The sequence below is a fragment of the Bos indicus genome, chromosome 14 (assembly GCF_029378745.1).
Source record: "Bos indicus isolate NIAB-ARS_2022 breed Sahiwal x Tharparkar chromosome 14, NIAB-ARS_B.indTharparkar_mat_pri_1.0, whole genome shotgun sequence".
Classification (NCBI taxonomy): Eukaryota; Metazoa; Chordata; class Mammalia; order Artiodactyla; family Bovidae; genus Bos; species Bos indicus.
This window is the reverse complement of record NC_091773.1, coordinates 7,730,956-7,744,784: the sequence shown is the minus strand read 5'-3', so window position 1 is coordinate 7,744,784 and position 13,829 is coordinate 7,730,956. Positions and strand designations below refer to the sequence as shown.

Here is a 13,829-nt window from a genome sequence, read left to right as displayed (position 1 = left end):
ATTTTGCAACAAGGAGTTCATGATCTGAGTCACAGTCAGCTCCCAATCTTGTTTTTGCTGACTGTATAGTTTCTGCATCTTTGGCTGCAAAGAATATAATCAATCTGAACTCAGTGTTGACCATCTGGTGATGTCCATGTGTAGAGTCTTCTCTTGTGTTGTTGAAAGAGGGTGTTTGCTATGACCAGTGCGTTCTCTTGGCAAAACTCTATTACCCTTTGCCCTGCTTCATTCTGTACTCCAAGGCCAAATTTGCCTATTACTCCAGGTGTTCCTTGACTTTCTACTTTTGCATTACAGTACCCTATGAAAAAGACATATTTTTTGAGTGTTAGTTCTAAAAGGTCTTGTAGGTCTTCATAGAACCATTCAACTTCAGCTTCTTCAGCGTTACTTGGATTACTGTGATATTGAATGGTTTGCCTTGGAAACAAACAGAGATCATTCTGTCATTTTTGAGATTAGGTCTTCTTTAGATCATCTCAATAATGCTTTATGGTTTTGTGCGCAGAGGCATCTTCCATTTTTAACTAGATTTATTTCTGTGTATTTGAAGTTGTTTGGTTATTATATATGTTTACATGTTTCTAAAGGTCTGTCTAGTCAAGGCTATGGTTTTTTCAGTGGTCATGTATAGATGTGAGAGTTGGACTGTGAAGAAAGCTGAGCGCCAAAGAATTGATGCTTTTGAACTGTGGTGTTGGAGAAGACTCTTGAGAGTCCCTTGGACTGCAAAGAGATCCAACCAGTCCATTCTGAAGGAGATGAGCCGTGGGATTTCTTTGGAAGGACTGATGCTAAAGCTGAAACTCCAGTACTTTGGCCACCTCATGGGAAGAGTTGACTCATTGGAAAAGACTCTGATGCTGGGAAGGATTGGGGACAGGAGGAGAAGGGGACGACAGAGGATGAGGTGGCTGGATGGCATCACTGACTCGATGGACGTGAGTCTGAGTGAACTCTGGGAGTTGGTGATGGACAGGGAGGCCTGGCGTGCTGCGATTCATGGGGTCGCAAAGAGTCGGACACGACTGAGCCACTGAACTGAACTGAACTGGACTGATTTAGTTTTTGCTTGCTTATTGCTGGTATATAGAAATATAACTGACTTAAAAAATACTGATTCCTAGTTAATGAATAATTATAACAGTTTCCTGCATTCTTTATTTGGGCCCCAGGCGGAATATCTCCTGTTTGTCTCTCTAGTTACAAGCAACTGTTCTCCAGACTGATCTATGCCCTAATGGGTTGCATATCAAAGGCTCTAAAGCCTCTGAACTTCTTCTGGGTTTGGGCAATGAGTCCCATAGGAGAGGTCTGTTTTCTTGTCTGGTTCCATTCCTTTGAGATTGCCTCTGGCTGATGGTCTCTCAGCAGAAAGTCATGGCTCCTCTCAAAATGGTTGATTCTGCAGGGGTTAGTCTCCCAGTTTTCATCCCATTCCTTCCTTGAGCTTACCAGTGATAAAAGCTCTAGTGCTGTTGGCCCTGAGTTCCATCACCATCCCCTGTGGCTCTGCTAGACTTTGCCTACAGTGGTGTAAGAGTTGCCTTGTAAATAAGCTCCACTAGAACTATCTCCATCTGTGTGTGCTGTGTCTGTTGGGATCTTGACGGAAACAGGTAGAGAGAATTTTAAACAGCAGAAGCCTTCATTGAAGGATGGGAAAGCCAAAATTTGTATAGCAAATCTTTAGGAAAATTAGAACTGTATTATTTCCACATTGGTCCTTTAGTTGTCCCTACCTCATTTTATTGTCAATGAGAAAAGTAGTGCCAAAGATATGGTTCAGAGCATATATCACATACACAAGAAACCTCCCATCCTTACAAAATGTTGTCTCCATGATGCTGCCAAGGTTGAGCTATCAATAGAACCCCTGCCCCTTTATATGAGCCTCCCTGGTGGCTTCGATGATAAAGAATCTGCCCACTTTGTGGGAGACCTGGGTTTGATCCCTGGGCTGGGAAGATCCCCTGGAGGAGAGCATGGCAACCCATTCCAGTATTCTTTCCTGGAGAATCCCATGGACAGAGGAGCCTGGCAGGCTACAGTCCAAGGGGGTGCAAAGAGTCGGGCACAACTGAGGTGACTAAGCACAGCACAGTAGTACTTGCTTTGGGGCAATTAGGGTCATTATAAAGCAGTAAATCTCAAAGGCCTCCCTGCACTGAACTGTCTCATTGCAGTAGCAATTGTTCATTAGTTTGAGGCACCAGACCAGTGCACAAAGTACCTGGTAAGTTTACAGACTAGGTAAGCATCAGAGATGGGTAAAGCAAAGTCAGATCTAAATAGGCATCAATTCCAGTAAGGACAAATTCCTGCCTCATCAAAATGAATGCAATTTATTTTCATTCACCAAGGCTGGCTGATCCTTTCAAGGAATGGTGCCGTAAGAAGCCTCAGGGTTGGTTGTTGCTTCTGCAATGAGTGATGGAAGAAGTTGGGCCAACCCAGGTGAAGAGAAGCCATGCTTTTAAGAATGATTCCTGTCCATGCTGCTGTGGACATCTGTCCACAGCCCGTTGAGTAAGCACATGTCTTGTTAGAAGAGGAGGCTGATTATTATTTGTTAAAACCCTAGCCGCGTGATTACCAAGGGCCTTTTACACAGAAGGTCATATTGGTGAGTCTTTTCAAGAGACAAAATTCAAGTCTTTGTTATTATTGCAAGCAAGACACAGACTTGATTCGCGTATGCAAAAATAATTTATTGGAGACCTATGAGGTAGTTTACTTAATCGAAGGGGATGTCCAGGCATCAGAAGATGTCTGACTGTGGGAACTGGGATGATAGTGTGGCTATATAATTCATCATTTCAACCATGACACTTTGGAGAGTGAAAGGGAGTGTTATTAACAATTATGTTGGGACAACCGGTATTCATCCCAGCATGTGGTCCCATGGGGATAGTCTCTCTGGACTTTACCATTAGGATGTTTTAGCTCCAGCTGTCTCTCATTTTTTTTGCCTCTCCACTTAAATTTCAAACTCTGGGGAGAGAGAGAGACAAATTGCAGAACTTGAGTCACACGTCCATGCCTGGGACGGGGGAGTGTGGGAAAACTTGACTAACGGTCTCACCAGACCTTAGCCCAAGAGCAGAGGAGTATCCTAAAGGGAAGTCAGAAATCTCTTATCAGATTAAAAAAAAAAAAAAAAAATCCTAGGCAGGCAAAACAGCAAATGTCTACTCCCCCTAAAGAGACATATTAAGAATAATTGAGACCCGAAATGACATGTTTTCCTGTAGACAATACTTGAAATTTCCACTGTGCAGTGTCAGGCATTGAAAAGAACATGGTCATTTGGAGCCAGGGGACCTGGATTGAAGCCTGACTCCGTCACTTTTCAGCTGTTGTCACTTGGTGCAAGGGCTCTTTTTAGACTCTGCCACTTCACCTCGAACACTGGGATCAAGATCCATGGAGGTGGAGGAAACAGAATGTTCTGAACACGGAAGGAAATAATATATGCAAATGCCTACTGAAGGCTGGCTCGCTTAGATTCTCAATGACTCATCCCTCCACCACCCCTACCTGATTCTTTTCTTTAAAATAAAAAAGAAAGAATAAGCTAGTGAGAAGTTGCTGTACAGCACAGGGAGCTCAGTCTGGTGCTCTGTAACAACCTAGAAGGGTAGGGGAGAGGCGGGGGTGTTGGAGGGAGGGGATATATGCATATTTGGGCTTCACTGGTTGGTCAGATGGTAAAGAATCTGTCTGCAATGTAGGAGACCAGTGTTCAATCCTGGAAAGATCCCCTGGAGAAGATCCTGGCAAGAATCCCCAGTATTCCTGCCTGGAGAATCTCATGGACAGAGGAGCCTGGTGGGCTATGGTCCCTGGAGTTGCAAAGAGTTGGACACGACTGAACGGCTAACACTTTCACTTTTTACATGGCTGATTCATGCTGTTGTAGGACAGAAACCAACACAACATTGTAAAACAATTATCCTCCAATTTAAAAAAAAAATTAAAGCAAATAAAAATAAAAAAGTCAATGTTCCTGCAATTGGAATGGAATAGTTCGGTCACCTGACCTGCCTCTTGAGAAACCTATATGCAGGTCAAGAAGCAACAATTAAAACTGGACACAGAACAACAGACTGGTTCCAAATAGGAAAAGGAATACGTCAAGACTGTATACTGTCACCCTGCTTACTTAACATCTATGTGGAGTACATCATGAGAAATGCTGGGCTGGAAGAAGCATAAGCTGGAATCAAGATTTCCAGGAGAAATATCAATAACCTCAGATATGCAGATGACACCACCCTTATGGCAGAAAGTGAAGAGGAACTAAAAAGCCTTTTGATGAAAGTGAAAGAGGAGAGTGAAAAAGTTGGCTTGAAGCTCAACATTCAGAAAACGAAGATCATGGCATCTGGTCAAGATCACTTCATGGGAAATAGAGTGGGAAGCAGTGGAAACAGTGTCAGACTTTGTTTTTTGGGGCTCCAACATCACTGCAGATGGTGATTGCAGCCATGAAATTAAAAGACGCTTACTCCTTGGAAGGAAAGTTATGACCAACCTAGATAGCATATTGAAAAACAGAGACATTACTTTGCCAACAAAGGTCCATGTAGTTAAGGCTATGGTTTTTCCAGTGGTCATGTGTGGATGTGAGAGTTGGACTGTGAAGAAAGCTGAGCGCCAAAGAATTGATGCTTTTGAACTATGGTGTTGGAGAAGACTCTTGAGAGTCCCTTGGACTGCAAGGAGTTCCAACCAGTCCATTCTGAAGGAGATCAGCCCTGGGATTTCTTTGGAAAGACTGATGCTAAAGCTGAAACTCCAATACTTTGGGCACCTCATGTGAAGAGTTGACTCATTGGAAAAGACTCTGATGCTGGGAGGGATTGAGGGCAGGAGGAGAAGGGGATGACAGAGGATGAGATAACATCACCGACTCGATGGATGTGAGTTTGAGTGAACTCTGGGAGTTGGTGATGGACAGGGAGGCCTGGCGAGCTGTGATTCATTGGCTTGCAAACAGTTGGACACAACTGAGTAACTGAACTGAACTGAACTAATGGAGATGGATGAAGCTGGGTTTTATTTCTGATGCCACCATTTAGAGCTATAGGGCTTTGGGTAAGTTTTGTAACTTTGCCAAGCTTTAATTTCTTTAAAAGAGAGAAGAATATCCACTCCAGGGTGTTTTAAGAGGCTTAAATGGGATGAGAGTTTTCAAAGAGCCTGGCACCCTCGCCAGCATCAGTGGGTGCTCAATGAACACGGTAGAATTGGCATGTTCTGTTCCGGCTCATCAGAGCTGCTCAGTGTTTCTGAGATAAACAAGAACCCCTGCAGCAAAATAAAATGTTCTCAAACTGCAGAGCAAATAAGCAATTTGTTAGGAAGTTCATGAGATAAGAAGGCATGAATAATTTCCAGGGTGCCCTCCAAGGTAGAACAGCAGTCTCTGGCGGTTCTGGAAGAGTCTGTCAAAATCGGCTTCCAGAAGGAGCATGCATCCGAAGAAAGAAATTCCTTCTGTTTTTGGACAAAACTCCAAAATCTACTAGACTTGTTCCTCCCACTCCCATTTTACTCCGGTTGTCATTGTTAACTGTGGAGCTTGGGGAACAAAAGCAAACTTAGAAAGTGGAACTGGAAAGGCAGTGAGAGTTTTATTTCCACATCTTCCATTTTGTACTTGAATTTAGAAAATAATTACCTATCTCTAATACCAATACTTGCATTTGTAAGAGAAAATAGGGCTTCAGAGCATTGGCAAGTACCATGGGGCCATATCTCTCCACCACCCCAGTCCATGTTACATCATGAATGCAGCTGGACAGTTTCCTGCTGAGCCCAGAGGGGCTTCAAAACCCTACTCTAGGGGCCGCTGCAAATTAGTCAATATGAGTCTTGAAATAAATTATGTTTACTGTAGTGAACATGATTTTTTTGTTGATCACTTAGTCGTGTCCAACTCTTCACGACCCCATGGACTGTGGCCTACCAGGCACCTCTGTCCGTGGAATTTCCCAGACAAGAACACTGGAGTGGGTTGCCATTTCCTTCTCCAAGGGATCTTCCTCACCCAAGGATCAAGCCTGGTCTCCTGCATTGCAAGCAGATTCTTTACTGACTGAGCCACCAGGGAAGTCCTGTAGCAGTGATCAAGACAGTTAATGCTGTCTCAGGGTTTACTGTGTGCTTTATATACTATACTCACAATAGTACTAACTCTTATTATTTCTACTTTATAGGTGGGAAAACAGTAAGACAAAGTGATTATGAGAAAGGCATTGATACGAAAGCCCTTCTTCTCTCTTCTTAGTCTTGACTGAGAGCAAAAAGGAGGGAATTCCTGCTGTGAAGGCTTCTGCCTTCTTAGAAAAGCCCTAGAAAATATGTTTCTGCCCTCATCTTCCTCTCTAGAGCCAGGTACCTTTGTCTGGTAGAGAGGAGAATGTTGGCCTCCATTTGGCCACGCAGCATGGAAAATCTTAGTTCTTGGACTAGGGATCAAACCCCGCCCTTTAATTGGAAGTGTGGAGTCTTGTCCATTGGACCTCAAGGGAAGTGCCCAGAGCTAGGTTTTAAAGCTAGGTTTTCAACTCTAAAATGTATAGAATGGAAGGGAAAAAAAAAAAATAGCGCTTACCAGACCCTCAGAGAGGGAGTCAGCAGGGTGGACAGGAAAAAATGCTGGTCTAGGGGTTAACAGGCAGGAAGTGGTGTCCTGACTCAGCAGCTGACTTCAGCAAGTCACTCAGCCCTCTCAGCCTTCTCTCTATCCATCTGTTTGTTTAAAATGTTGACATTGACCCTTGGCCTTCCTTCGTGCCATGAGGACACAGCTGACTCTGTGCAGAGACAGGAGGTGATGTCATCAGCCTCTATCATCGTTCCCATCCCTGGGCTGCTGCTCCTTCATTATTCATCTGCCTTGACCTCTATCTTGCTCTCCGTCCCCACCCCCTCCACCCAGGCTGGTGCCACCTTCTAACAGGTCTGAAACAGGGCAGGATGGGGACACGGAGAAAGCAAGATGCAAGAGTCCCTGAGAGGCCTTGTGGCAAGGGCTCCTTTTCTGACTGCTAAAGGTTTTTTGGGGGAGATGGGTGCATGGGGGTCTTAAGGCAAAGAGCAGGTAGGCTAAAGATCAGGACACTGGCCAAGCAGACTGTGGGCTGGGCCTGGAAGGCACCTGGCAGAGCTCAGTGAGGAAGACTCCTGACCAGGACTGCAGGGTCCCCAGGCTCAGAGGATTACCTTCGGAATCCAGTTACTAGATCGGGGGAGAAAGGTGGCTCCAAGACCCCACCTGTCCTGGTCCCCAGAGCTCTGAGCTAGGGAGGCGAGCCTTCAGAAGGCAGAGGATCTGGGGATAGAATGCAGGCAGGTGCACACGGACACAGCTGACCAACAGGGCTGCCCGCGCAGCCTTCAATTTGCTCAGAAGCCTCCCCTGTCTTGTTTGCCTGAAGTTTGCAAATGGTCAGAGCCAATGGAGGCCATCGCAAGGCTTTGATTCTCTCCTGCCCACGTTCACAGGACAGGATCTGGTCTATCTGTCTGGATCAGTGTGGACCCTGAGTGATGTTCAAACCCGTCTCCTCATGTCTACATTTTGGGTCAAATTTCATAGGGGGTGTAACTTAGGAACCACTCTCAAGTTCCTCTGGAAATGATTTGACTTTTCCAACCTGACTAAGGCAGCCGAATGGGCTTTCAGTGCTAGAAAACACCAAGGAGGAACCAGTCTCCTCCAGGAAGATGAAGGCAGCCCCACCACCTTCCCACATACAGTGAAAGTGAAAGGTGCTCAGTCCTGTCTGACTCTGTGATCCCATGGACTATACAGTCCATGGCATTCTCCAGGCCAGAACACTGGAGTGGGAAGCCTTTCCCTTCTCCAGGGGATCTTCCCAACTCAGAGATCGAACCCAGGTCTCCCGCATTGCAGGCGGATTCTTTACCAGCTAAGCCACAAGCGAAACCCATTCAGAGGCCTCCACTAACTCACAAACGATAACCTCTCCATGGTATAGTATAGTACAGTGAAGTCGCTCAGTCATGTCCAACTCTTTGTGACCCATGGACTGTAGCCTACCAGGCTCCTCCCTCCATGGGATTCTCCAGGCAAGAGTACTGGAGTGGGTTGCCATTTCCTTCTCCAGTGGATCTTCCTGACCCAGGGATTGAACCTGGGTCTCCCGCACTATAGGCAGACGCTTTAACCTCTGAGCCACCAGGGAAGCAGACCTTCCTTCTGCTTTTTTTTCCTGGACAGACCTTTCCAATGGAGTCACGTCAGGTCAAGTTATTTCCAGCTACCTATTCCCTCCAAAGTGATGTTCAATGTCCTTATCTTGGCTTAAAAGACATAAAATCATAATCTGACCCCAGGTATCCTACACTTTTTGCCCTCTTCTGCACACAGCGCTCTCCACAGGCCCAGGTACACTGAAGTCATGTCTGTTCAGCAGACCTGCTGGATCTTTTCATGGTTTTCTGCCTTTGTGTGTTCTTTAATTCCACACATATTTATTAAGCATCTCAGGTGTACCATGCTGTGCTCCAGACCTAGGGAAGAGAGAAAAGGACATTCAAATTTACTAATTCAGAAAGAGAAACAGACATCAAACTAACAAACAAATAAGTATACAAACAGTGGTGGTGGCGGTGGTTTAGTCACTAAGTCGTGTCTGACTCTTGTGACCCGGTGGACTGTAGCCCGCCAGGCTCCTCTGTCCATGGGATTCTCCAGGCAAGAATACTGGAGTAGGTTGCCATTTCCTTCTCCAGGAGATCTTCCTGACCCAGGAATCGAATCCGGTTCTCCTGCACTGCAGGCAGATTCTTTACTAACTGAGCTATGAGGGAAGCCCATACAAATAATGTCAGTGATAAATACTCCTGGGAGAGTTAATGCCAGATAAAGGGATAGGAAGTGATAGAGGCCATAATTTTAAAGCAGGTAAGAAAGGTAACTTAATAAAAGATGTCCAAGCAGAGACTTGAATGAAAGGAAGGAATCAGCCATGAAAATATCAGAAGAAGAAGAAGGGGGTCACTCCCAGGTGGAGCAGTCACAGCGGAACATTGGTGCAGGAGGTCAAGAAATTCCCTCCTCTTACCCAGGTTACGTTGAAGCGGAGGAGATAGACACTCCAGAAATAATCCTGTACTGCCTGGACCCTGCTCTGGATTGCCTCTAATAGTCACTCAAATAAGAGAGAGCAGCGTGGTGTGATGTCTATTATTGCCTATCTGTGTTGGATCAGTTCTCCTAATCATCCAGCTCCAGTTTCTTGGGTCTCCTCATTGCTCCATCGGAGAAGGGTATGGCAACCCACGCCAGTATCCTTGCCTGGAGGATCCCATGGACAGAGGAGCCTGGTGGACTGCAGTCCATGGGGTTGCAAAGAGTCGGGCACGACTGAGTGACTGACACTCATTGCTCCACATCTCTCAGATCTCAGGAGGATGGAATCGTGGTGGTCCTCGAACAGGATATCCTCTGCCCATGTCTTCTTGGAGTCCCAGTAATACCCCAGTGTCTGGTCCTGCCACATATCTACTGTAGGACTCTCTGGGAACAGATCAAGGCATTTTAATTTTAAAGAGTGGGTTTGATAAAAAGTCTCTCCATCCAACATTTCGACATTTTTAATCTAGTATCCTTATGCTTAAACGTTTCTCATGACAGGAGAGTTCATTCCTCCACCCACACAGCCAGTAAGCTCCTGCCCATTTTGAGCAGTTCAACTCATTAGAAATCAGTCCTTTATTGCAGAACACAAACCTAACTCCTAATGATTAGGCAGTTCCAATTAAAGCTGTACAGTAGATGCCCGTGGCCCTTAGAGATATTCTGCTTTATTGCCTGGAGGTTCAATGTTTAACATGGATTATCAGTAATAGAAATAGATTTCACTTATCTGCCTTCGTTTGAAAAATCAGAAGACTTGTCAACAGAGGGTTGGTTTCTACTTCCCTGGTGGCTCAGATGGTAAAGAATCCACCTGCAATGCAGGAGACCCGGATTCTATTCCTGGGTTGGGATGATCCCCTGGAGAAGGAAATGGCAACCCACTCCAGTATTCTTGCCTGGAGAATCCCATGGAGAGAGGAGCCTGGCGGGCAGGCTACAGCCCATAGGGTTGCAAACAGTCAGACACAACTGAGCAACTAACACACTTTGCCCTTTAGCAGTTGTCTTCTGGTTTTAGTTGCACTCTGAGTGAGCCCAACACCTCGTCCACCTTGCTCATTCTCATCATGCTCCCGACCTCCGTAGAGGTTGAATTGAAGACCTCACTTTCCTGTCTCTGCTTCTGGGAAGGTTAACAGTCCTCCATTATCCTCCATCTGACAACCGACCCTGCTCTGGATTCAGGGACCATCACTCTCTCGAGTTTCTCAAGCCCAACATCCTCGCAGTGTTCAACTCCCTGGCAGGATCAGGCTTCCAAACTCTCTGCGGTCTTGGTTTCTCCTCTAGATTCTTCAGTTTGTTAAGATTCCCCCCGACCCGAGAAGCAGCATTCACCTGTTGGATGGCCAGTATAGCCGATGCACGTTGCATTTTTCAGGTTTGTTTCCTCCCTGGAAACTCTGGGTTTGTACTTGTTCAGATTTCTCCCAGTCCTCCCACCACCGTTCTTGTTTCATTTGATTCAATGCACCTTTGACATTTTAATTTTACCCTGCTTTCATTTGTCTGCCGCCTGCCCAATTCTCCCACGCATCATTCAAGATTTTATTAAGAGATTATTGCTTACCTACGAAATAAATCTCCTCAGATCTCAGTAGCTGCCAGTTCAGGTTCACTTAATAATGTCCTCCTTGATCTTTTGCAAACAGTTTCACACTTGATTAAGAATCTTGGTAAATCTTTCCAACATACACACATGCATATGCACTTACCCACACTAATATGCAGCTGCTGCTGCTGCTGCTGCTAAGTCGCTTCAGTCGTGTCCGACTCTGTGTGACCCCAGAGATGGCAGCCCACCAGGCTTCCCCGTCCCTGGGATTCTCCAGGCAAGAACACTGGAATGGGTTGCCATTTCCTTCTCCAATGCATGAAAGTGAAAAGTGAAAGTGAAGTCGCTCAGTCACGTCCAACTCCTAGCGACCCCATGGGCTGCAGCCCAACAGGCCCCTCCATCCATGGGATTTTCCAGGCAAGAGTACTGGAGTGGGGTGCCATTGCCTTCTCCATCTTATTGGGAAGGAGCATTTTATAAGTGACCTAGGAATGCAGTGACCTGAGAATTGACTGCCAAAGTTACCTGGGAAGGTAATAGAAGAATTTAGTAAAGCTGCCATCTTTTCAGAGTAGACATTGCCAACTCAGACAGTTTAATTGTTTTGAACATGAAGGAAATTAATTTAGTATTCTCTAAACATGCCTCCAGTTAGCTTGGGACCACTAGCCCTGAAAAGAAGAAAAGCAAAACTGATGAACCAAAAGGAAGTGAGAAATAGATTTCCTTTTACACAAAATTAAATTGCTTCTTGGTTTCCACGATTTTCTTTGTTACCCTGATGCAATAAGAGTGCCGTTAGGACTATGATGGAGTAGTAATTGAGCACTTACTGTATATGAGTACCAACTAGTCATCTTCTTATTGGATCCTCATAGCGGCTCCGTGCAAGGAGGAGACAGAGGCTCAGGGCGGGACATGACTCACCGAGGTTGTCTGTCTGCTTCTGCGTCTTGCCAGGTGTAGGCAGTGGAGAGCAAGGAGGAGGTGTCTCTTCTCTTCGCTGAACTGTTTTATTTTAGGGCAGCTTCTCTCTCCTCAGCACTAGGTTTCCTCCTGGAGCACGTTAGCTGTTATTATTTAAGGCGATAGGGGAATTCAGAGATGAGGAGAAAGAATGCATATAGTACAGGTCTTAACACATAGTATATACTCAATAAATGGGCTTTCCGGGTAGCTCAGACAGTAAAGAGTCTGCCTGAAACGTGGGAGACCTGGGTTCAATCCCTGGGTTGAGAAGATCCCCTGGAGAAGGGAACAGCTGCCCACTCCAGTATTCTGGCCTGAAGAATTCCATGGACAGAGGAGGCTGGTGGGCTACGGTCCAGGGGGTCACAAAAAGTCAGACACAACTGAGTGACTAACACACACACATACACACATACACACATACACACATACTCAGGAAATATCATAGAAAAGAGCATAGAGTTCAGGGCAATAGATCCACCCTCTTAATGGTCATATAGGATAAGGTCAAACAGAGATGTTTGCTCATTCAAAAAATATTTCTTGAAAAAGTAAAACATTCTAGGCAGAAACAAACTGAGAAGAAGGGAATTGCCTAGTGCAAAGTCCTTGATATAGCTTTAGCAGCTTGACTCTATACTCTTTTTCTAGAGAAGAAAATAGACCTAAAGCAAGCTAGTAACTTAAGATCAAGTGACTGGTTCCTGGAAGAGACTGAGGTCCAGTCTACATTTGCTCAATTTTCTAAATGCTTGCTGATTCTGCTGAATCATTCCACTTCTTCTTGGGGAAGGTTTCAGATTTCTGTCACCTGATTGGGAAGCTGCAGGGTGGGAAAGTGAGAGCAGGAGTGAAAGGGAATGAGTGGAGGGTGGCGGAGAGAGGGGTCAAGGCAGAGACCTCTTATACTTACAGACCAGTGCCCCAGGCTTGGCAGGGATCCAAGCCAGACCAAAGAGAAGCTTCTGAGGCTTGAGAAATCATGGAGCATCTCTTAGGACTCAGCTTACCTCCCTCTCCTCCACTGAGGCCTCATCACTGTACTGCCTGTTCTGCAATGAAAAACAGCACTCCATCTCCTGAGCCAGTGAAGACATGAAAACCTAAGGACCAGAAATTCAACTTGCGAACTAATGTAATCCTGAGAGTGGGAACCCCATTTTGAGGTCAGTTTTTATGAGACACAAGTGGCCTAAATAACATCTTAAAAGCCCGGCCGGAGGGAGTGGTACTAATCTGAAGGTCACTGACCTGTAACCGCAGGGAAGGCTCTGACCTGACCCCTTTCCTCTGTCCCTGAGTTCTGTACTCACCTGTGTCGCTTGTGGGAGGTGGCCTAGTGTTGTGTAAAGAATGGGGGTTTGGAAACAGGTTCAAATGATGGTTCTCCATTTACCTGTCAAATGGCACACGGCTTTTTGAGGGCAGGTGTTGCAAACATCAGCAAGACAGCTAGATTTAGCTGAGGCACAGAAAGAGATTGCTGGACATCACCCTGGGGAACCGAGCCTTGGAGAAAATCACAAGTATGGGAGCTGCCAGGTCTCTCTTTCATCTTCTGCCCCTGCATCTGGGTTTCATACAACCCTCCTGTAAATAAGCTCCTGCCAGGGACAATGCATTATGAACCTCGAAGAACCTCGGAGCTCACAGGTTGACCACCAGAGAGAGATTAGCATGCTCTCCATAGTATCAATTCAAATGTCCCATAAAAAGAGTTTGGTAGGTTCAACACAGGTCACGTGCTTACCCCTGGACCAATTTACTGTCCAGATGAGCAAAATTATCAATGGTAGCATATGGAATGTGGGAATAACTTCCCCCAAAGGATTATGGGATTTCCAGTAAAAGGGAGTGAGATCAGAGAAAAAAACAAAACAGATATCCCTATCTTTTGAAGGAATTCTACTGAACTTCAATTTTACCATTAATAGAATTGGAGTAATAGTTATCTTACAAGTTTATTATAAAGATTAACTTCAACAAAATGAGAATATAGCACCTACTGTAAACACAATGAGCTTTTATTATTCACAAATTGAACAGCTTTTATCTTTCCTACACTTTTATTATTTCTCCCATGACTAATGTAAGCATAAAGTAAAGCTCATTACTGAGAAT

General features: G+C 45.3%; 1 non-coding gene across 1 annotated transcript; it reads right to left on the bottom strand.

Moving 5' to 3' along the window:
- Positions 1 to 8,149: 8,149 nt before the first annotated feature.
- On the bottom strand, positions 8,150 to 8,222 carry TRNAY-AUA (transfer RNA tyrosine (anticodon AUA)). Its single transcript has one exon. It is a non-coding gene; the product is annotated as a tRNA-Tyr (tRNA).
- Between the last annotated feature and the right edge of the window lie 5,607 nt (positions 8,223 to 13,829).